The 24,413-nt window shown below is 39.7% G+C and overlaps 1 pseudogene; it reads left to right on the top strand.

The window, feature by feature from the left end:
• LOC131825545 (RNA cytosine C(5)-methyltransferase NSUN2-like) overlaps positions 1-13,030 on the top strand; it is a 37,328-nt pseudogene extending 24,298 nt beyond the window's left edge.
• The last annotated feature ends 11,383 nt before the right edge of the window (positions 13,031-24,413 follow it).

The raw sequence follows: 24,413 nt of genomic DNA on the forward strand, positions 1-24,413 counted from the left end.
AAGGAGACATCTATGTATTGTGGTTTGAAGTGGTGGGGTTCAGAGCCAATGGCCAAGAAAGAATTTGAGATGTCTTTGATGCAAAAAGTGGTTTTATTAAAGTATGGGGACAGGATCCATGGGCAGAAAGAGCTGCACTGGGGTTGTGAGGAATGATTGATTATATAAAATTTTCTGTCTTATGGAAGGGAGGGTGAGGTTAGGGCTCCAGGAAATTGAGCCTATAGGTTTCTGGAGATTGCTTTTTTCTTATACATCATTAAGACAGTGAAAACTGATGGAGACTCATATCCTGCGTGACTATGATCTCTATCAGTTAACCATTTGTTTTTCCCTTTCCTTTTTTCTGGGGCAGCCAGGAGTTCCAGAGGAATGTCACAAAAATTGCACCTTGGGGTGGGAGGAAGGGGGTTTCCAGAATGTTATCTTGTGGTTTGCCCTCAGCTTGCCTTCTTCTCCCTCATCATATTAGAGCACTTCTCTTACCTGGCTCTTTGGTCAGCCATTAATAATACATCCCCACAAGTCAATGGATTCCTATTAGCAATAAAGCAAAGCATTTTGCTTGATTGGGAAAGCCAATCAGGTTCTCTCAATGCTCTGTGAGCCCAGCCACTCCTGATTCCACACCGTAGCTCAAAGGCTGGCACTTCCAATCTCCCCTGCCCTGCCCCAGTTTGCTTTTCCTCCCCATATCTCTTATCCACTTCAAATGCAATAAACATGTTAAATAGGTAAATATGATCACGTTTATTTGTCTCCAACCAGAATGTTAACTCCTAGTCATAGTTCCCCAAAACCTAGACATGTGGCCAACACATAATAAGAGTTCTAACATTTGTTAACAAATTTTGAAATAATGTAAATTACCTCCAAGTTTTAAGTCCAAGGATTACTGTCCAAAGCTGGTGTGCTCAGTGTCAGTGGTGTTTGTTATTAATATTTAGAGAAACCACTTGAGTATAACTATTTATGAAAAAGAGAGTCTGGAATTATGCAAAGCTTAAATTATGCAAGATTGTCATAAATGCATCCTCATGTAAAATATAACAAGTTTGTAACTTATTACATACTTGGGCTATAAATTGGTGTGCAATCATTAAATAAGATTTAAAATACATTTAATGATATATGGAAAATAACCTTAAGTTACAATTTTGAGTTCAGATGATGGGACATAAAACTATATATAGAGGGGTTCCTGGGTGTCTCAGTTTGTTAAATGTCTGACAATTGATTTCGGCTCATGTCATGATCTTGGGGTCATGAGATTGAGCCCCACACTGTGTTCTGTACTCAGTGGGAAGCTGCTTCTCTCCTTCTCCTTCTCCCTCTACCCCTACCCCATTCCCACGTGTGCTTGGCTCTCAAATATATGAGTAAATCTTAAAACTATCTGTAGAATATGAGGAGCACATTTTTGAAATGGGAATAAAATGAATCAGAAACACAAATAATACCCATTGTGTACACCGAAACAGTTGAATACTAAGGTTACCAGGTTTTTTGCTTTTGGGTGTTTTTTTTTTTTTTTTTTTTTTTTTTTTTGCATCCTTTTGTCTTTCTGCTACTAACATGTAAAACTTGTATAATCAGAAAACACAAACCATCAATAAGTCGAGAGTGCTTGGAAGAAAATTTTATCTAGGAAATGAAGGCACTTTTAGGACCATCAAAGACAGCACCACAGACCTCATCTGAGAGGTCCTTAGGCCTCCTAGAAATCAGACATGGAATGAAGGAAGGGCCAGCAACCATGGGAAAGAGTATATCTCAGCTGGATTGGGCCCTCCGCATTTAAAGCTTTGAGGTTACCCCAGGGCCTTTCCAAAATACCAGAAATTCACCCTCACCTACCCTTCTAAATAATACCTAAAGCTATAGGTAACAGAAAATAAATTTAGCTGGTTTCAACTACAAGAATATTTTTTTCACATATAAGAATCCAAAATGAGCAGGGCAGCTCCTGGATTAGGATTATAAATGCGGGGTTATGGTCTCCCCTTTCAATCACTCCAGTGCATTCAGTCTACCTCTAAATCTGATGCTGCAATAGCTGTGGTCATTTCTGGCCTCACTTGCATGCCAATGACCAGAGGCCGAAGAGGTTCTGCTTCTTTCTTACACATAAACAATGAGGCTATCTTTCAAGAAAGACTCCAGTTGGTGAGAGCCAGGGAGAATGGTAGAGTAGGAGGATTCTGAGCCTACCTCCTAACATAGACACATTGAGGCAACAACTACATATAATGCAATTCACTCTGAAAACAACCTGAAGACTGGAAGAACAGATCATCCATAGTTAAAGACATAAAGAAAAAGCTATATCCAGAAGGGCTGTAGAGGCAGAAACATGATCAGAAAACAAACCTCCAGGGTGGTGACCAACAAGGAGGAGAGATATCAGTGGTGTAGAAGTCCTCCTTGAGTAGTGAGGGGGATCAAGAACCATATCAGGTACCCCCAGCCCTGGTTTAGAGGCCCAAACCAGAAAGATAATCCCCCATAATGTCTGCTTTTGGAAACTGGTAGACATTAACTCAGGGAGAACCATAGGGCTACAGGAACCAAGTCTTTATTCTTCTTCTTCTTTTTTTTTTTTCCTCCCCAATTTAAGTTTTTTTTTTTTTTTTAGTTTTTTAATTTTTTTATAAACATATAATGTATTATTAGCCCCAGGGGTACATGTCTGTGAATCGCCAGGTTTACACACTTCACAGCAGTCACCATAGCACATACCCTCCCCAATGTCCATAACCCCATCACCCTCTCCTTACCCCCATCCCCCCGGCTACCCTCAGTTTGTTTTGTGACATTGAGAGTCTCTTATGGTTTCTCTCCCTCCCGAGCCCATCTTGTTTCATTTATTCTTTTCCTACTCCCCAAACCCCCCAAGTTGCATCTCCACTTACTCATATCAGGGAGATCATATGATAGTTGTCTTTCTCTGATTGACTTATTTTGCTCCAAGTCTTCATTCTTAAAGGAGAAGCATTCTATATCATTCTACCACAGAGGCATCAGTTTGAAAGGAGCCTGGGTGGGGTACCTGGGTGGCTCAGTCAGTTAAGCATCTGCCTCTGGCTCAGGTCATGATCCCAGGGTCCTGGGGTGGAGCCCCATGTCAGGTTCTGTGCTCTACAGGGAGCCCGCTCCTCTCTCTGCCAGCTGTTCCCCCTGCTTGTACTCTCTCTCTCTCTCTCTTTCATTCTGAGAAAAAAGAAGAAGAAGAAAAAAAAAAGAGCCTGACTTACACCTAACTATTTACTGACTAATTTTAGGACATGTGCCAGAGGGTCAGGGATCTGAAGAAGCTTTCTCTGGAAGTAGAAGTGCCAGTCACCATTTTTTCCTTTTTTCCTTCAACCAAGCTGTCTGGACATTTGTGGGAGCCAGTTCTGATGCTTTCCATTAACTTTACTAGTACTGTCCAACCTGCATTAGTGTTCCCTTGTAGACCCACCTCACCCAACATTCCTGTCCCAGAAGGTACCCCTCCAATTTGGCTTCTTCCCTGCCACATTCAGCAGGGAGTCTCAGTTAGGACCAGTATTCCCCCAAAGTGACTACTGTCTGACCAAACCCAGCAGACAGCCTAAGCCACATCTGATGCCCTTCCAGGGGATTCCTAACCCAGTGAGTGGGTCAGCCCCATACTTGTAGCAGTTATAGCTAGGTCTCTAAGCCAGCCACAACCACCAGCATTTTCACAGCAGTTACAGGCCTGTCACAATAGGAGGGCATGTACAACCCATATGGTAGACATTCCTGAAATACCTTGTTCTTGTGGCAAGAAGAATTGCACTACAGGCCCCCAGAGGATGCCTTCTACATGAGGCCACTACTTTCAAGACCAGGAGACATAACTGAACTACAAAATACATAAAAACAAACAGATAAAATGGAGACAAGTATATTTCAGATTAAAGAACAAGACAAAACCTCATAAAGAGCCAAACAGAATGTAGATAAGCAATCTACCTAATAGAGTTCAAAGGTATGGTCCTAAAGATGCTCACCAGACTTGAGAGAAGTGTGGCTGAATTCAGTGAGAACTTCAATAAAGAGAGAGAAAAATATAAAAAGGAACCAACAGGAGGGAGGAGTCAAGATGGCGGAGAAGTAGCAGGCTGAGACTACTTCAGCTAGCCGGAGATCAGCTAGATAGCTTATCTAAAGATTGCAAACACCTGAAAATCCATCGGCAGATCGAAAAGAAGAAGAACAGCAATTCTGGAAACAGAAAAACAACCACTTTCTGAAAGGTGTTTTCTTTTTTTTTATTTCTTTTCTTTTCTTTTTTTTTTCTTTTTTCTTTCTTTTTTTCTTTCTTCCTTTTTGAACCTCTTTTTATCCCCTTTCTCCACCCTCATGATTTTGGATCTCTTCTAATTTGGTTAAAGCATATTTTCCTGGGGTTGTTGCCACCCTTTTAGTATTTGACTTGCCCCTTCATATACTCTTATCTGGACAAAATGACAAGACGGAAAAATTCGACACAAAAAAAAGAACAAGAGGCAGTACCGAAGGCTAGGGACCTAATCAATACAGACATTGGTAATATGTCAGATCTAGAGTTCAGAATGACAATTCTCAAGGTTCTAGCCGGGCTCGAAAAAGGCATGGAAGATATTAAAGAAACCCTTTCGAGAGATATAAAAGCCCTTTCTGGAGAAATAAAAGAACTAAAATCTAACCAAGTTGAAATAAAAAAAGCTATTAATGAGGTGCAATCAAAAATGAAGGCTCTCACTGCTAGGATAAATGAGGCAGAAGAAAGAATTAGTGATATAGAAGACCAAATGACAGAGAATAAAGAAGCTGAGCAAAAGAGGGACAAACAGCTACTGGACCACGAGGGGAGAATTCGAGAGATAAGTGATACCATAAGACAAAACAACATTAGAATAATTGGGATTCCAGAAGAAGAAGAAAGAGAGAGGGAAGCAGATGGTATACTGGAGAGAATTATTGGGGAGAATTTCCCCAATATGGCAAAGGGAACGAGTATCAAAATTCAGGAGGTTCAGAGAACGCCCCTCAAAATCAATAAGAATAGGCCCACACCCCGTCACCTAATAGTAAAATTTACAAGTCTCAGTGACAAAGAGAAAATCCTGAAAGCAGCCCGGGAAAAGAAGTCTGTAACATACAATGGTAAGAATATTAGATTGGCAGCTGACTTATCCACAGACCTTGGCAGGCCAGAAAGAGCTGGCATGATATTTTCAAAGCACTAAACGAGAAAAACATGCAGCCAAGAATACTATATCCAGCTAGGCTATCATTGAAAATAGAAGGAGAGATTAAAAGCTTCCAGGACAAACAAAAACTGAAAGAATTTGCAAATACCAAACCAGCTCTACAGGAAATCTTGAAAGGGGTCCTCTAAGCAAAGAGAGAGCCTACAAGTGGTAGATCAGAAAGGAACAGAGACCATATACAATAACAGTCACCTTACAGGCAATACAATGGCACTAAATTCATATCTCTCAATAGTTACCCTGAATGTTAATGGGCTAAATGCCCCTGTCAAAAGACACAGGGTATCAGAATGGATAAAAAAACAAAACCCATCTATATGTTGCCTCCAAGAAACTCATTTTACGCCCGAAGACACCTCCAGATTTAAAGTGAGAGGGTGGAAAAGAATTTACCATGCTAATGGACATCAGAAGAAAGCAGGAGTGGCAATCCTTATATCAGATCGATTAGATTCTAAGCCAAAGACTATAATAAGAGATGATGAAGAACACTATATCATACTCAAAGGGTCTGTCCAACAAGAAGATCTAACAATTTTAAATATCTATGCTCCCAACGTGGAAGCAGCCAACTATATAAACCAAAATCAAAGAAACACATCAACAATAATACAATAATAGTAGGGGACTTTAACACTCCCCTCACTGAAATGGACAGATCATCCAAGCAAAAGATCAGCAAGGAAATAAAGGCCTTAAACGACACACTGGACCAGATGGACATCACAGATATATTCAGAACATTTCATCCCAAAGCAACAGAATACACATTCTTCTCTAGTGCACATGGAACATTCTCCAGAATAGATCACATCCTCGGTCCTAAATCAGGACTCAGCCGGTATCAAAAGATTGGGATCATTCCCTGCATATTTTCAGACCACAATGCTCTGAAGCAAGAACTCAACCACAAAAGGAAGTTTGAAAAGAACCCAAATACATGGAGACTAAACAGCATCCTTCTAAAGAATGAATGGGTCAACCGGGAAATTAAAGAAGAATTGAAAAAAATCATGGAAACAAATGATAATGAAAATACAACGGTTCAAAATCTGTGGGACACAACAAAGGCAGTCCTGAGAGGAAAATATATAGCGGTACAAGACTTTCTCAAGAAACAAGAAAGGTCTCAGGTACACAACCTAACCCTACACCTAAAGGAGCTGGAGAAAGAACAAGAAAGAAACCCTAAGCCCAGCAGGAGAAGAGAAATCATAAAGATCAGAGCAGAAATCAATGAAATAGAAACAAAAAAAACAATAGAGCAAATCAACAAAACTAGGAGCTGGTTCTTTGAAAGAATTAATAAAATTGATAAACCCCTGGCCCGACTTATCAAAAAGAAAAGAGAAAGGACCCAAATAAATAAAATCATGAATGAAAGAGGAGAGATCACAACTAACACCAAAGAAATACAAACTATTATAAGAACATACTATGAGCAACCCTACGCCAATAAATTTGACAATCTGGAAGAAATGGATGCATTCCTAGAAACATATAAACTACCACAACTGAACCAGGAAGAAGTAGAAAGCCTGAACAGACCCATAACCAGTAAGGAGATTGAAACAGTCATTAAAAATCTCCAAACAAACAAAAGCCCAGGGCCTGACGGCTTCCTGGGGGAATTCTACCAAACATTTAAAGAAGAACTAATTCCTATTCTCCTGAAACTGTTGCAAACAATAGAAATGGAAGGAAAACTTCCAAACTCATTTTATGAGGCCAGCATCACCTTGATCCCAAAACCAGACAAGGATCCCACCAAAAAAGAGAGCTATAGACCAATATCCTTGATGAACACAGATGCGAAAATACTCAACAAAATACTAGCAAATAGGATTCAACAGTACATCTTTAAAGGGATTATTCACCACGACCAAGTGGGATTTATTCCAGGGCTACAAGGTTGGTTCAACATCCGCAAATCAGTCAATGTGATACAACACATCAATAAAAGAAAGAACAAGAACCATATGATACTCTGAATAGATGCTGAAAAAGCATTTGACAAAGTACAGCATCCCTTCCTGATCAAAACTCTTCAAAGTGTAGGGATAGAGGACACATACCTCAATATCATCAAAGCCATCTATGAAAAACCCACCGCAAATATCATTCTCAATGGAGAAAAACTGAAAGCTTTTCTGCTAAGGTCAGGAACACGGCAGGGATGTCCATTATCACCACTGCTATTCAACATAGTACTAGAGGTCCTAGCCTCAGCAATGAGACAACAAAAGGAAATTAAAGGCATCCAAATCGGCAAAGAAGAAGTCAAATTATCACTCTTCGCAGATGATATGATACTATATGTGGAAAACCCAAAAGACTCCACTCCACAACTGCTAGAACTTGTACAGGAATTCAGTAAAGTGTCAGGATATAAAATCAATGCACAGAAATCAGTTGCATTTCTCTACAACAACAGCAAGACAGAAGAAAGAGAAATTAAGGAGTCAATCCCATTTACAATTGCATCCAAAACCATACGATACCTAGGAATAAACCTAACCAAAGAGACACAGAATCTATACTCAGAAAACTATAAAGTACTCATGAAAGAAATTGAGGAAGACACAAAGAAATGGAAAAATGTTCCATGCTCCTGGATTGGAAGATTAAATATTGTGAAAATGTCTATGCTACCTAAAGCAATCTACACTTTTAATGCAATTCCTATCAAAGTACCATCCATCATTTTCAAAGAAATGGAACAAATAATTCTAAAATTTATATGGAACCAGAAAAGACCTCGAATAGCCAAAGGGATATTGAAAAAGAAAGCCAACGTTGGTGGCATCACAATTCCGGACTTCAAGCTCTATTACAAAGCTGTCATCATCAAGACAGCATGGTACTGGCACAAAAACAGACACATAGATCAATGGAACAGAATAGAGCGCCCAGAAATAGACCCTCAACTCTATGGTCAACTAATCTTCGACAAAGCAGGAAAGAATGTCCAATGGAAAAAAGACAGCCTCTTCAATCAATGGTGTTGGGAAAATTGGACAGACACATGCAGAAAAATGAAATTGGACCATTTCCTTACACCACACACAAAAATAGACTCAAAATGGATGAAGGACCTCAATGTGTGAAATGAATCCATCAAAATCCTGGAGGAGAACACAGACAGCAACCTCTTCGACCTCAGCCGCAGCAACATCTTCCTAGGAACATAGCCAAAGGCAAAGGAAACAAGGGCAAAAATGAACTATTGGGATTTCATCAAGATCAAAAGCTTTTGCACAGCAAAGGAAACAGTTAACAAAATCAAAAGACAACTGACAGAATGGGAGAAGATATTTGCAAACGACCTATCAGATAAAGGACTAGTGTCCAAAATCTATAAAGAACTTAGCAAACTCAACACCCAAAGAACAAATAATCCGATCAAGAAATGGGCAGAGGACATGAACAGACATTTCTGCAAAGAAGACATCCAGATGGCCAACAGACACATGAAAAAGTGCTCCATATCACTCGGCATCAGGGAAATACAAATCAAAACCACAATGAGATATCACCTCACACCAGTCAGAATGGCTAAAATCAACAAGTCAGGAAATGACAGATGCTGGCGAGGATGCGGAGAAAGGGGAACCCTCCTACACTGTTGGTGGGAATGCAAGCTGGTGCAGCCACTCTGGAAAACAGCATGGAGGTTCCTCAAAATGTTGAAAATAGAACTGCCCTATGACCCAGCAGTTGCACTACTGGGTATTTACCCTAAAGATACAAACGTAGTGATCCAAAGGAGCACGTGCACCCGAATGTTTATAGCAGCAATGTCCACAATAGCCCAACTATGGAAAGAACCTAGATGTCCATCAACAGATGAATGGATCAAGAAGATGTGGTATATATACACAATGGAATACTATGCAGCCATCAAGAGAAATGAAATCTTGCCATTTGCGACAACATGGATGGAACTAGAGCGTATCATGCTTAGCGAAATAAGTCAAGCAGAGAAAGACAACTATCATATGATCTCCCTGATATGAGGAAGTGGTGATGCAACATGGGGGCTTAAGTGGGTAGGAGAAGAATCAATGAAACAAGATGGGATTGGGAGGGAGACAAACCATAAGTCACTCTTAATCTCACAAAACAAATTGAGGGTTGCTGGGGGGAGGGGTTTTTGAGAGAAGGGGGTGGGATTATGGACATTGGGGAGGGTATGTGCTTTGGTGAGTGCTGTGAAGTGTGTAAACCTGGTGATTCACAGACCTGTACCCCTGGGGATCAAAATATATGTTTATAAAAAATAAAAATAAAAAAATAAAGAGGAACCAACAGAGCTGAAGAATACAGTAACTAAAATGAACTAGAGTGATTGAACAGCAGATTAGAAGATACAGAAGAATGGATCAACAATCTAAAAGACAGGGTAGTGGGGAAATCTGGCTGGCCTAGTTGGAGGACTCTTGACTTGGGGTCATGAGTTCAAGCCCCACATTGGGTATAGAGATTACTTAAATAAATAAAATGTTTAAAAAAATCAATAAATAAAATTATACAAGAAAGAAAGAAAGGAAGGAAGGAAGGATGAAAAGGCAGTGGAAAGCAACCAAGCTGAAAAGCAAAAAGAAAAAAAAAATTTTTTTTTAAGTATGTGCCACACTAGCATGGAGTCCAATGCAGGGCTTGAACTTACAACCCTGAGATTAAGAACTGAGCTGAAAGGGGTGCCTGGGTGGCTCAGTGTGTTAAAGCCTCTGCTTTCAGCTTGAGTCCTGATCTCAGGGTCCTGGGATCGAGCCCCGCATCATGCTCTCTGCTCGGCAGAAAAGAAGAACTGAACTGAGATCAAGAGGCAAACACTTTACTGACTGACCCACCAAAGTGACTCCCCAATTTTTTTTTTTTTTATTGAGGATAGTTTAAGGGACTTCTGGGACAATCCTGAGTATCTAACATTCACATTTTAAGGGTCCCAGAAGGGGAAGAGGAAGAGGAACAGAACATTTATTGAAGAGATAATAGCAGTAACCTTTCCTAACTGCGGAAGGAAACATAGCCAGACCTAGAAATCAATGAAAGCTCCAAACAAGGTGAACCCAAGGAGGTCCACACCAAGACATAAAATAATTAAAATATCAAGTCCCCTCCAACCAGTGGTGCCTGGTAGGTGTCTGTGGGTGGGGGCAGACACCTGGGACATGGGGGTTGCTGGCTGGTAACTCTGGCAGCCGCAGCCACAGCAGCAGTAAGGATGGCAGTAGTGTCAGGGCACGGAGGATGGTACCAAGGATGGCAGGAAGTGCAATGAAATGGGTTAGGAAGGCAAGTATCCCTAGATTGTCAAGGAGAACAAGCCCTTCCAGCAGTACTACCAGGAGCTCAAGAATACCCAAGGGGAAATGGGACCAGGTCATGGAAGCACTCAGGGGGCCCCTCCTGGCCACTATAGAATTACTGATTACAAAAGTCACACACAAAAAACCTCTTTATTGCTTAAAGAACAAGTATTTCAAGAAATTGGAGGACCTGAAGCAGAAGGTTAGGAAGTTAAAGTTCCACCGCCCATGAGTTGGTATTCTAAAGAACATGCCAGGCACACAAATTTAGGTGGAAAAATCTGAAAAGGTCCCCACACTTGGAAAAGTTTCACTGGTTAGTGAAACTGAATCTGGAAATATCAGTTGTCAAGAAGCCGTTAAGCCTGATTCCACTACTATTACTTAATATTCATCCTCTCCATAAGATCTTAGATATGTGTGCAGCATCTGGATCAAAGACCACACAATTAATTGAAATGTTATATGCGGACATGATTGTCCCTTTTCCTGAGGGGTTTTTCATCATAGAGATGGGGTCAATAAGCATTACTATCTGCTCCTTCATCAGGCCAAAATTCTGAGCAGCCTCTGCATCTATGGTGATCAACCATGATGTATCCAGCATATCCAGACTCAAAATAGACATTAATAGGAGGAAAGAAATTCTCTTCTATAATTGCATTATATGTAATGTCCCTTACAGTGGAGATAGCACTATGAGGATAAAAAGCCACTGATGTTTGGAAAAAGTGGAAGACATCATATAACTTGCAGCTGCATGAATTATAGCTGTGGATTGTTAGGTAAGGCACTGAGAAGCTAGTGGAAGGTGGTAGGTTGGTGTCTTCTATATGTTCACTAAACCCCCATTAAAGATGAAGTAGTAATAGTATCTTTACTGGAAAAAAAAGTGAAGGTGCTTTGGAGCTGGCTGATGTTTTCTGAGCTGCCAGGACTTAAATGGTTGCCTGGAATTACATAGTGGACGGTAATGATGAAAGATGGACAGGGTTTAGAGAGTGAGAGGGCAGTGCTCACAGCAGACATACCCAGATTTGGCCTACCAGGGTCCCCTGAAGGAGTGAGAATACTTACAGGGGATGCACCTAGAGTGGTATCCTAGAATATTACCACATCATCAAAATACTGGAGGGTTCTTTGTAACAGTGTTAGTGAAAAAGTCTTCAATGACGTGGCATAAACATCCACCAAAGCTGGAGGGTGAATCAGTGGTGTCCAGAGAAACTGGTCCAACTCTGCAAATCCCACAGAAGGAAAAAGTACAAACTCTTTCTGAGCTGGAAAGTAAACCAGGTAGTGGAATTGACAACACAGAGATAATGGAAAGAACTGAGAATTTAGAGAACAATGGAAATAAGAAAGATGGAGTGTATGGTTCTTCTCCATCTAAGAAAGTGAAGTTATCTGAAAGAATTTAAAGATGATCCATTTGTATTTGTTCTTGAAGATGGACCATTATTTCCACCTATCCAGAAATTCTTTTTTTTTTTTTTTTAAGATTTTATCTATTTGACAGAGAGACAGTGAGAGACAGAACATAAGCAGGAGGAGTATGAGAGGGAGAAGCAGGCTTCCTGCCAAGGAGGGAGCCTGAATCAGGGTTCAATCCCAGGACCCTGGGATCATGACCTGAACCAAAGGCAGATGCTTAACTACTGAGCTACCCAGACACCCCTATCCAGAAACTCTATGCATGGGGTCCTTCATTCCCTAAGATGAATTTATTAACTCATACTATGGAAGGGAAGAAAAGGCAACTCTACATAGTCTCCAAGGAGCTGAACAATGATGTGCTGCTAAATAATAGTGAGAGGATGAAGGTTGTAAACACTAGGATATAAGTCTGGTATTGGAATAACAGTGATCAAGAGTTTGATTGTGCTTTTCAGTTAGCACAAGAGGGAGTATACACGTTATATTCATTTATTAATTCAAGAATGATCACTGTATCAATGGAAGATGTTAAAATTCTATTGACCCAGGAAAATCCATTTTTTAAGAAAACATAGCAGTAAGACATAGAGCCAAGCCAGGGACTTGGCTAAGGGGAGCATCATCCTGAAGTATGAGCCAGACCCTTCTAAACCAGATACCCCTCAGTGTCCCATTGTGTTATGTGGATAGCAGGGAAAGTCCTCCATTTGGACTTTTATGTTCAGGAATGAATGGCTTCACCATCTCAGAATGATGGGGCTAGAGGTGTTGACAGAAAAGAAGAAAGGGACTGTTCTGGGTCATAAGAATACAAGCAGCTCTGGGCTGCCTGAGGAGAAAGTGAGTGCCAAACATGGAGTGGAGCAGGCCACCAGCACAGATGCCATTGTGAGACCTGATCTGATCCATGAGAGGCTGCCCTGCCTCAGTGAGGACACCCAGGGAAAGCCTGCCTGGACCCTGGCAGGGGCCTTCACCTTGGTGTTCAAAGCCAAACCCAGAACTTCTGACCTATAAACTATGTATTTTTAAAGACTGGAAACAGATGGAATGATAAAACAGTCTGTGAATCATCTCAGTACTGCTTTCATATTTTTTTTTAGATTGTTAGAAGTTGCTCATTTTACCTTGTTTCTTTGGAAAAGCTGGGTCCAATGTACCTATTGTAGGCAGTAGACTTTGACCATTAAAGTCTTACTTCTATCAAGAAACAAAACTGCCCTTGCAGGAATTTTCAGTCCCCTTTGTTAGGTCTATATTGGTCTTAAGTTCCAGTAATTGTTTTAATTATTACTTATAGAAAGAATCTATAACCATTATGATTGTTGGAAAATCACACTGTAAGCTTTAATAGTCATATTAAATTGCACATTAGTAGTGTGATATTAGTGTGCAACAGGTTAATATCTGAGGTCTCAAATGACTTCTTTTAAGATTTTATTTATTTATTTGATAGACAGAGATCATAAGTAGGCAGAGAGGCAGGGAGAGAGAGGGGGAAGCAGGCTCCCTGCTGAGTAAAGAGCCCAATGCGAGGCTCTATCCCAGGACCCTGAGATCATGACCTGAGCTGAAGGCAGAGGCTTTAACCCACTGAACCACCCAGGTGGCCTTGGATGACTTCTGTACCTTTGTAATAAAAGGCATTTATTACTTTCTCAGAGTTCAAAAAATTAAAACCTCAAAAGCTAAAAATAAAGAATCTTAAAAGCAGCAAGAGAAAAGCAAATAGTTACATACAAGGTAAATCCCCCGAAGGCTATCAGCTAATTTCTCAGCAGAAATTTTGCAGGTCAGAAGAAAGTGGCATGACACATTCAAAGTGCTAAAAAGAGGAAAAAAACCTACAATCTAAAACACTCTACCTAGCAAGGTTATTATCAGAATTGAAGGAGAGTTAAAGTGCTTCCCAGACAAGCACGTTAAAGGAGTTCACCGCCACTAAACTGGCCTTACAAGAAATATTAGAGGAATTACTTTTTTAAAAAAAGATTTTATTTGTTTGTTTGTTTGTTTGTTTATTTATTTTGACAGAGATCACAAGTAGGCAGAGGCAGGCAGAGAGAGAGGTAGGGGGAGGGGGAAGCAGGCTCCCCACTGAGCAGAGACCTGATGTGGGACTCAATCCCAGGACCTCAAGATCATGACCTGAGCCGAAGGCAGAGGCTTAACCTACTGAGCCACCCAGGTGCCTCTAGAGGAATTACTTTAAGCAGAAAAGAAAAAGCCATAAATAGAAGTAACACAATTCTAAAGGGAAAAAATTTCACTGGCCAAAGCAAATATATTCTAAAGGTAGTAGATAACTTATATAGCTAGTATGCAGAATAAAAGACAAAACTAGTAAAATCAATCATATCTACAAAAGCTAGTTAAGGGATATGTAAAATAAAAGGTAAAGTATGATACCTAAAATGTGTAAAGGAGTAAAAATGTAGTACTTTTAGAATATGTTTGAACTTAAGCAGCCATCAACTTAATATAGACTGCTAAATATGTAGGATGTTATACATAAGCTTCATGGTAACCACAAACCAAAAACCTATAATAGAAACACAGAAAATTAAAATTTAAAAAAGGAATCTAAGCATAATACTAACAAAAGTTATCAAATCACAAGGAAAATATAGGAAGAGAAGAAAGAAACAGAATAATACAATAATACAAAAACAACCAGAAAATAATGAACAGAATGGCACTAAACACATATCTGTCAATATTTACTTTGTAAATAGACTCAGCGCTCTAAGCAAGAGACATAGGGTGACAGAATGGAGAAAAACACAAGATCTATCTATATGCTCCCTACAAGCAATTCACTTCAGACCTACAGATATATACAGACTGAAGGTGAAGGGATGGAAAAAGATATTTAATGTAAATAGAAACAATAAAATACTGGGATAGAGGTACTTTTTAAAAATTGTTTTATTGGGCAACAGAGTGGCTCAGTGGATTGGGCCTCTGCCTTTAGCTCAGGTCATGATCTCAGGGTCCTGGGATCGAGTCCCACATCAGGCTCTCTGCTCAGTGGGGAGCCTGCTTCTCCCTCTCTCTCTGTCTGCCTCTCTGCCTATCTGTGATGTATCTCTCTGTCAAATTAAATTTAAATTTTAAATTTTAAAAAATTTAAAAATGTTTTATTTATTCATTTGAGAGAGAGAGAGAGAGAGAGCACAAGCAGGGGGAGAGGGAGAGGGAGAAGCAGACTCCCTGCTGAGCTGGGAGCTTGATGTGAGGCTTGATCTCAGGACCTGGAGATCATGACCAGAGCTGAAAGCAGATGCTTACCCATCTGAGCCACCCAGACACCCCAGGATAACAAGACTTATATCAGACAAAATAGACTATAAAATAAAGACTGTAACAAGAGACAAATAAGGGCATTATATGATGATCAAAGAATCAATCCAATAAGAGGATATAACAATTATAAATATCTATGCAACCAATACTGAAGCATCTAACTGTATAAAGTAAATATTAACAGAACTAAAGTGAGAAATTGACAGTAATATAATAGTAGGGGACTTTAATGCCCCACTTACTTCAATGGATAAATCATTCAGACAGAAAATCAATAAGGAAAGTGTGGTTTTGACCAACACATTAGAGCAGATGGGCTTAACAGCTATATACAGAACATTCCATCCAAAAACAATAGAATACACATTCTTTTCAAGTGCACAGAGAACATTCTCCAGAATAGATCACATGTTGGGGCACAAAACAAGTCTCAGTAAATTTTTTTTTTTTAAGATTTTTTATTTATTTATTTGACAGACAGAGATCACAAGTAGGCAGAGAAGCAGGCAGAGGGAGAGGAGGAAGCAGGCTCCCTGCTGAACAGAGAGCCTGATGTGGGGATCGATCCCAGGACCCTGGGATCATGACCTGAGCCAAAGGCAGAGGCTTTAACCCACTGAGCCACCCAGGCGCCCCAAGTCTCAGTAAATTTAAGAAAGCTGAAATCATATCCAGCCTTTTTCCCCCCTACATGGTATGAAACTAACAATTAATTACAAGGAAAAAAAAAACTGGAAAAAAAAGAAACACGTGGAGGTTAAGCAACATGTTACTGAACTACTAGAAGGTCAATGAGGAAATCAAAGAGGAAATTAAAAGGTACCTGAAGACAAATAAAAATGGAAACAGCAGTTCAAAATCGTTGGGATGCAACAAAAGAAGTTTTTAAGAGGGAAATTTGGAGGAGCTTGGGAAGATGGCAGAGTAGCAGAGTAAGAGGACACTGAGCTCACCCCATCCCACTTTTTCCACTGGATATTGTCCATTTTCAAGTCAACAAAATGGAGAGCAATTTGAAGACTGGCAGAATAAACTCCACAACTAAACATAGAGAAGAAGCTGCATCTGAAAGGTTAGGAATGTCAGAAATGCAGAGGGAGGCTGCCCACAGCAGGGAGGGAGCTGTGCATCTAGAGAGGGCAGAGAAATGGGCCCTTGCACTGGGGAACTCATGCAGGGAAGATTAATCCCTATAACACTTGCCTTTAAAAACTGGAGGCTCTGATCTATAATGAACTCCTCAAACTCAACACACATGAAACAGACAATCATATCCAAAAAATGGGCAGAAGATATGAAGAGACACTTCTCCAATCAAGACATACAAATGGCTATCAGACACATGAAAAAATGTTCATCATCACTAGCCCTCAGGGAGATTCAAATTAAAATCACATTGAGGTATCACCTTACACCAATTAGAATGGCCAAAATTAGCAGGACAGGAAACAACATGTGTTGGAGAGGATGTGGAGAAAGGGGAACCCTCTTACACTGTTGGTGGGAATGCAAGTTGGTGCAGTCTCTTTTGAGAACAGTGTGGAGATTCCTCAAGAAATTAAAAATAGAACTTCCCTATGACCCTGCAATTGCACTCCTGGGTATTTACCCCAAAGATACAGATGTCGTGAAAAGAAGGGCCATCTGTACCCCAATGTTTATAGCAGCAATGGCCACGGTCGCCAAACTATGGAAAGAACCAAGATGCCCTTCAATGGACGAATGGATAAGGAAGATGTGGTCCATATACACTATGGAGTATTATGCCTCCATCAGAAAGGATGAATACCCAACTTTTGTAGCAACATGGACGGAACTGGAAGAGATTATGCTGAGTGAAATAAGTCAAGCAGAGAGAGTCAATTATCATACGGTTTCACTTATTTGTGGAGCATAACAAATATCGTGGAGGACAAGGGGTGTTAGAGAGGAGAAGGGTGTTGGGGTAAATTGGAAGGGGAGGTGAATCATGAGAGACTATGGACTCTGAAAAACAATCTGAGGGGTTTGAAGTGCCAGGGACTGGGAGGTTGGGGTACCAGGTGGTGGGTATTATAGAGGGCACGGATTGCATGGAGCACTGGGTGTGGTGAAAAAATAATGAATACTGTTTTTTCTGAAAATAAATTAATTAATTAAAAAAAAGAAACTGGAGGCTCTGAATTCCATGAGTTTATACAACCACTGGTACTTAGAGCCTGGAGCTTTAAAAGTCTGCTGACTCAGCACTGGGTGAGGAGGGAGGGTGAGTGATAGCTCTGCCCACCACCTTTAGAGAGAAAGAAGCCTTCATGGAGAAGCAACATAAAAATGGCAGTTTACACAAAGCCACGGGCAAATAGGAGACAGATCTGTTTATACTGATTTTGCGGCATGTTGGGTACTTCTCCAAAAGGTGAGGGAAGCGGCATGTGCCATTTTCCTCCTTTGCTTCCCAGCATAAACAGAGCCACCTGTAAGAGGTCGGACTGCATAGACACTTGCTACCTAACCGACTAGTAGTGTACCACACCCACAAGTTCTCCTGAGGACTAGTTCATTCCAAGCCTGCTGGCCTCAGCCCTGGGTTGAGGGCAAATTTGGTTAAAGCCACGGATCACCCTTACAAGCCACTGGATGCACAGCTGCTATTCACCATGCAGAACCACCATTCTAGGCCCACTTGTGACTCAGTGCCTAGTCACCATACTGTACCCAGCAACACACCCCAGTTACCATCATACACCAGGTCCAGCCTGGCCCAGCCTTGTGCCCCCGACAGCCCTGACACACAGCCTCCAACCAGCAAAGTGCTTGGAGGAATATCACATTTGTGTAGTCCAGCACAAATTTTACTAACACCATGGCCTCACTTCCAAGTTCTCTGGTGGGCACACCCCTTAAGAGCTGGCCTGCCTGGGTCCTACTAACAACACAGAGAGCAAACAGAGCCCACAACAGACAGAGTACAGATGATTGCCCTAAAAGGAAAAGTGACTCAGACACAACAGTAGGGTGTAAGCAGCACACATAGGACACTCTCCTGAATTCTGGTGAACAGGGAACAAGGCAGTCTAGGAACTCTTCTTCATAAAGTCACTACTTTCAAGAGCAGAAGATACAGGTGACTTTCTTAACACAGAGAAACAGACACAGAAAGACAGAAAAAATGAGGAGACAGAAATTTATCTCAAGTTAAAGAACAGGACAAAACCAAAGCCAGACATCTAAGTAATATGCCTAATAGAGAACTTAGAGCAATCCTCACTGGACTTGGAAAAAGAGTGGAAGACATGAGTGAGACCCTTAACACAGAGATAAAAAATAACATTGCAGAGATAAATAAGCTTAATGAAATGAATAGCAGAATGGAAGAAGCAGTGGAATGAATTATTGACCTAGAAAACTGAGTAATGGAAAGTATTCAAGCTGAACAGAAGGAGAGAAAAGAATTTGCAAAATGAGAATAGTCTCCATCAAACAAAATAACATATTATAGGAGATACTGAAGAAGAGAAAGAAAAGGGGGCAAAAAATTTATTTGAAGAAATAATGGCAAAAATTTCCCTAATCTAGGGAAAGAAACAGATATCCAGATCCAGAGGACACAGAAAAACCCCAACAAAGGCAGGCCTACACCAAGATATATTGTAATTAACTTGCAAAATATAGTGATAAAGAAAAAAAAAGTCTTAAAAGCAGCAAGATAAAAGAGTTAGTAACTTACAAGGGGAACACATAAGGTCAGCAGATTTTTCAACAGAAACTTTGCAAGCTGGAAAAGAGTAGCATGATATATTCAAGGTGAAGGAGACAAATCTGTAGCCAAGAATACTTTATCTAGCAAGGCTACCATTTGGAATAGAAGGAGAGAAAAAGAGTTTCCCAGACAAACAAAAACTAAAGGAGTTCATGACCCCTAAGCCAGTCCTGCAAGAAATATTAAAAGGGACTCTGAGTGGAAAGGAGAGACCGAAGGTGACAGTATAGAGGTAGGAGACACAAAAGCAATAAAAATAAATATTTCTGTAAAAAAATCATGGGACTCACAAGGATATAAAATATAATAACATATACCTAACACATGGGGAGGAGAGAAAAGAATGGGTTCAAATATAAATGACCACGAACTTAATATAGACTGTTATATGCAGAAGATGTTATATACAAACCAAATGGTAACATATATCAAAACCCACTAATAAATATGTAAAGAATAAAGAGAAAGAAATCCAAATATATCACTAAAGAAAATCATGAAATAGAGACAAAACATGAAATAGAGAAACACAAGAAAGACTCAGAGAAAGTCTTTCTAAACAACTACAAAATAAGTAATAAAATGGCAATATATGCATATCTATCAATAATTACTTTGAAAGGAATGACTAAACACTTCAATCGAAACACATAAAGTGAGAGAATGCATGAAAAAACAAGACCCATCTATCTGAAACCTACCTGAGACCAATTTTAGACTAAAGACACCTGCAGATTGAAAGCCCAAATACAATAGCAGAGTGCATACTCTGAAACAATTCCTGAAATGTTAAGCCCTGGACAGTACAGAACCTCTTCTTCAATATAGCCATTACTCCCAAGAGCAGGAGATTTAATAGGCTTTCCTAACACACCAAGAAAAACAAAACAGTGACTCAGACAAAATGCCAAGACAGAGGAATTTACCCCACAAGAAAGAAGATGACAAGGTCACAGCCAGGGATCTAATCAAACAGAAATAAGTAATATGCTGAACAAGAATTTAAAGTAACTATCATAAGAATACCAGCCAGACTTTAGAAAAGCATAGCAGATGCTAGAGAATTCCTTACTGCAGAGATAAGAATTAAAAACTAGTCAGGCTGGGGTGCCTGGGTGGCTCAGTGGGTTAAAGCCTCTGCCTTCAGCTCAGGTCCTGGGATCGAGCTTGCTTCCTCCTCACTCTCTGCCTGCTTCTCTGCCTACTTGTGATCTCTGTCAAATAAATAAATAAAATCGTTTAAAAAAAAAAAAACTAGTCAGGCTGAAATACACAAGGCTATAAGCAAGATGCAAAACTGAACAGATGTTATGACAGTGATGATGCACAAAATAGAGAAATAAGTGATACAGAAGATAAAATCATGGAAAATAAAGAAGCTGAAGAGAAGAGAGAAAGAAAAGTATTTGAGCATGAATGTAGATTTAGGGAACTCAGCAACTCCTTAAAGCATAGTAACACTCATATCACAGGAGTCCCAAAAGAAGAAGAGAGGGAAAAGGGGCAGAAGGTTTATTTGAAAAAAAATTATAGTTGAAAACTTCCCTAACCTGGGGAAGGAAAGAGACATTGAAATCCAGGAGGCATAGAAAACTCCCATCAAATTCAACAAAAGCTGAGCAACACTAAGACATATTTTACTAAAATTTTAAACTATGGAGATAAGGAAAGAATACTTAAGATTCTAAGATAAGAAAAGAAATCCATAACCTACAAAGGAAGACAAATCAGGTTCTCAACAGATCTTTTCACAGAATCCTGACAGGCCAGAAGTGAGTGGCATGATATATTCAAGGTGCTGAAGAGGAAAAATATGTAGCCAAGAATATCTTATCTAGCAAGTCTCTAAATAGAAGGAGAGAAAGAGTTTCCCAGAAAAACAAAACTAAAGGAGTTCCTGACCCCTAAGCCAGCCCTGCAAGAAATATTAGAGGGGTCTCTTTGAGTGGGAAGGAAAAACAAAAAGCAACAAAGATTAGAAAGGAACAGAGAAAATCTCCAGAATCAATGTAATTTTACAATGGCATTAAATTCTTATATATCAATAATTACTCTGAATGTAAATGGACTACTTGCTCCAATCAAAAGACACATCAAAAGACACAGTGTATCAGAATGGATTTAAAAAAAAAGAAGACCCATCTATTTTTGCTTATAAGAGACTTATTTTAGATCTAAAAACACGTGCAAATTGAAAGTAAAGAGATGGAGAACCATCTATCATGCTAATGGACTTCAAAAGAAAACCGGAGTAGCCATACTTATGGCTAGATTTTAAAATGAAGACAGATAATAAGCATTTTGTAAAGTATATAATTGTCAATTCATTATGTTTTGCAACTGAAACTAATACAGTGTTGTTTATCAACAGTATTTTAATAAAAAAAAAAACACCTTAACACCTATTTCTCATATTCTTTGTGTCATCCAACTTTGCCAAATCTAATTACTTACAAGAGAATAGTTCTCTGAGTACACCAATCAAACCCACCTGTGGGGGTCAGTGTCCTCTGAAATCCAGTATGTATGAACATTAAGAGTTATTTGGGAACACAAGAAGTGTGTGTGTGGATGCCAAACCAGCAGTTGACAGCATCTACTGTAACTACTGGATCCTCCCTACCAGTCAGTAGGCTTTCTTCTTCCTAACTAGAGGAAGCCACAGGTAGGTTCTCTTTGGATACATTCAGCCTCAAAACATGAAGCCTTCCCAAAGATCCACAGAAATTACTTCAAAAGACATTTGGAAACAAGATTTACAACATGGAGGACTTTGATCTCTGTTTCATAATGTCTACTTAACCTGCATTTCCTTCTTCTGACAGTTCTTTTTATTAACTGAGCTAAGCTATGGATTTGTCCATTGTAAGATTTGTCGTTTGCTCAGCCTTAGACCACGGTAACATCTCCCAAGGAGTCACAACCTAAGTCTTTGCTTCAAAGAGCAGAAGTGCTCATAGTTGGATGTGGACTACAGAGAGCACAGCACAGGTATGGAGTGGAAAAATCAAGGTCTTTGGAAAAAAATAAATAAATAAAAATTTAAAAAAAATCTGAGTTTGAATCCTGCCTTTGTTAGTTAATTGCTGATTAATTTTAGGCAAGATATTTAGCCTCTCTGAAACTACTTTCTCATCACAAAATAGAAATACTACTGGGACACCTGGGTGGCTCAGTGGGTTAAGCCTCTGCCTTCACCTCAGGTCATGATCTCAGGTCCTGGGATCCAGTCACGTTGGGCTCTCTACTCCACAGGGAGCCTGCTTGCCGCTCTCTTTCTGCCTTCCTCTCTGCCTACTTGTGATCTCTCTCTTTCTGTCAAATAAATAAATAAAATCTTAAAAAAAAATACTACTACCCACCCAGAGGGCCATTGATGTGACTAAATGACTACCAATCTTTTCTCTCCTCATTTTCTTAGAGAAGTCTATATAGGGAATTATCAGATCATACAAGTGCAACCAATACACAGTTTCAAAACTATTGAAATATTGAAAACAGTTTTCAACATTTGGCTTAAATTCTCTAACACAAAACAAGTTGACTGGCTTTTAGTAATTATACTATAGAGAGTGGGACTTCATTGCACACATGGCTGAGATTAGAAGGCAATCTATAATTCAGAGAAGTCATTAAGTGCTTGCCTGGCATTTTGATTTTTCTATAGATGAAAAGTCATGATGTTTTCTAATATACTTGGAGGCATTTATGGAATTCAAAATGGTGTGAACAGCAACTCTGAGCACTGTCAAAACTGAGCATTCTCAGTGCGGTGGATAAATTATGTGGTTACTACTTAAATTATCACCTGTTAAACACAAAGTGTGCTACAAACCAAGTTATCTATAATATGTAAGATAAGAATAAATGTTTCCATCAGGAGCATTAATTTTCAGCCAAATTCTCTTTATCTGCATTGAAGTCCAAAGTGGAAATTTCTAAAAGTCCATAATATCGTGAAATTTATTTCCCCTTCAAAATTTAAAAAACAAAACAAAACACAAACTTTAGTTGTAGTTTTCCAAGCAAGTTTGTGTACTTGAATTTTAATTATTTTGCAGTTCTCATTTGATAAACAACTATGACAAGTTGCCTTTGGGTCTAATGACATATGCTGTTAGTAGTACTGAGAGCTTTATCTGCCCTCCATTTGAACAAACCCTATGTTGTCTCAGGAAAAGAAAGGGGAATTCCCTCAAGTTAGCCTCCTTTATACCTGTCTGCAAATATCCATCCAGAGCCAAGTGTATTAGTGCTCAGTTAGCCTCACCGTGTAGATCCTGGCACGCTTGCAGCTGAGGACAAACCAGGTTAGGGATACATATAGGGCTACGAAGTAACCCACAGCTGAAAACTGATCGGTGGGTGTGTGGGGGGACAGTGGGGGTTATGAATGAAATGATGGCTTCCAATTTCCTGGAACAATAAGTGAAGTTTTCTCTTTTTCAAAAGGCAGCTTTTTTTTTTTATATATATTACTGTTCATTGATTATGCAATATTAACTCCTGAGTATAAAAGAAAAATACTATTTTACTAAAGCTTTTATTTATTATTTTTTAATTATTTTATGTTAGTCACCAGATAGTACATCATTAGTTTTTGATGTAGTGTTTCAAGATTCATTGTTTGCGTATAACCCCCAGTGCTCCATGCAATCTGTGCCCTCCTTGATACCCATCCCTGGGCTAAGCCATCCCCCCACCCCTTTCCCCTCTAAAATCCTGTTAGTTTCCTGGAGTCCATAGCCTCTCATGGTTCATTCCAACTCTGATTTCTCCCCCTTCATTCTTCCCTTCCTTCTTCCAATGTTCTCCATACTGTTCCTTATGTTCCACAAATAAGTGAAACCATATGTAAATTGACTTTCTATGCTTCACTTATTTCACTTAGCATAATGTCCTCCAGTCCCATCCACGTTGATGAAAAGGTTGGGTATTCATCCTTTCTGATGGCTGAGTAATATTCCATTGTATATATGAACCACATCTTCTTTATCCATTCATCTGTTGAAGGGCAACTCAGCTCTTCCCACAGTTTGGCTATTGTGGACATTGCTGCTATGAACATTGGGGTGCATATGGCCCTTTTTTTCACTATACCTGTAACCAAAAGACAGCTTTAAAACATCTTTAATTTCCCGCAATTCACCTTCAGAAATGCTAGTGCTAAACTCCAATCATTTACTATATTGTGCGTACAGAGATTTTTACACTATCCAGCAGATAAACATGGATACTTCCTCCTATGCCTGGGGAGGAACCTGAATGCTCTCCTGTGTGGCAGTCTCACATCAATGCAGGCACAGAAGCTTTCAGGCTTGAAACTCATATAACCCTGATGCAAATGCTGGGTAC

Source organism: Mustela lutreola, chromosome 2 (genome assembly GCF_030435805.1).
Source record: "Mustela lutreola isolate mMusLut2 chromosome 2, mMusLut2.pri, whole genome shotgun sequence".
NCBI classification, from domain to species: Eukaryota; Metazoa; Chordata; class Mammalia; order Carnivora; family Mustelidae; genus Mustela; species Mustela lutreola.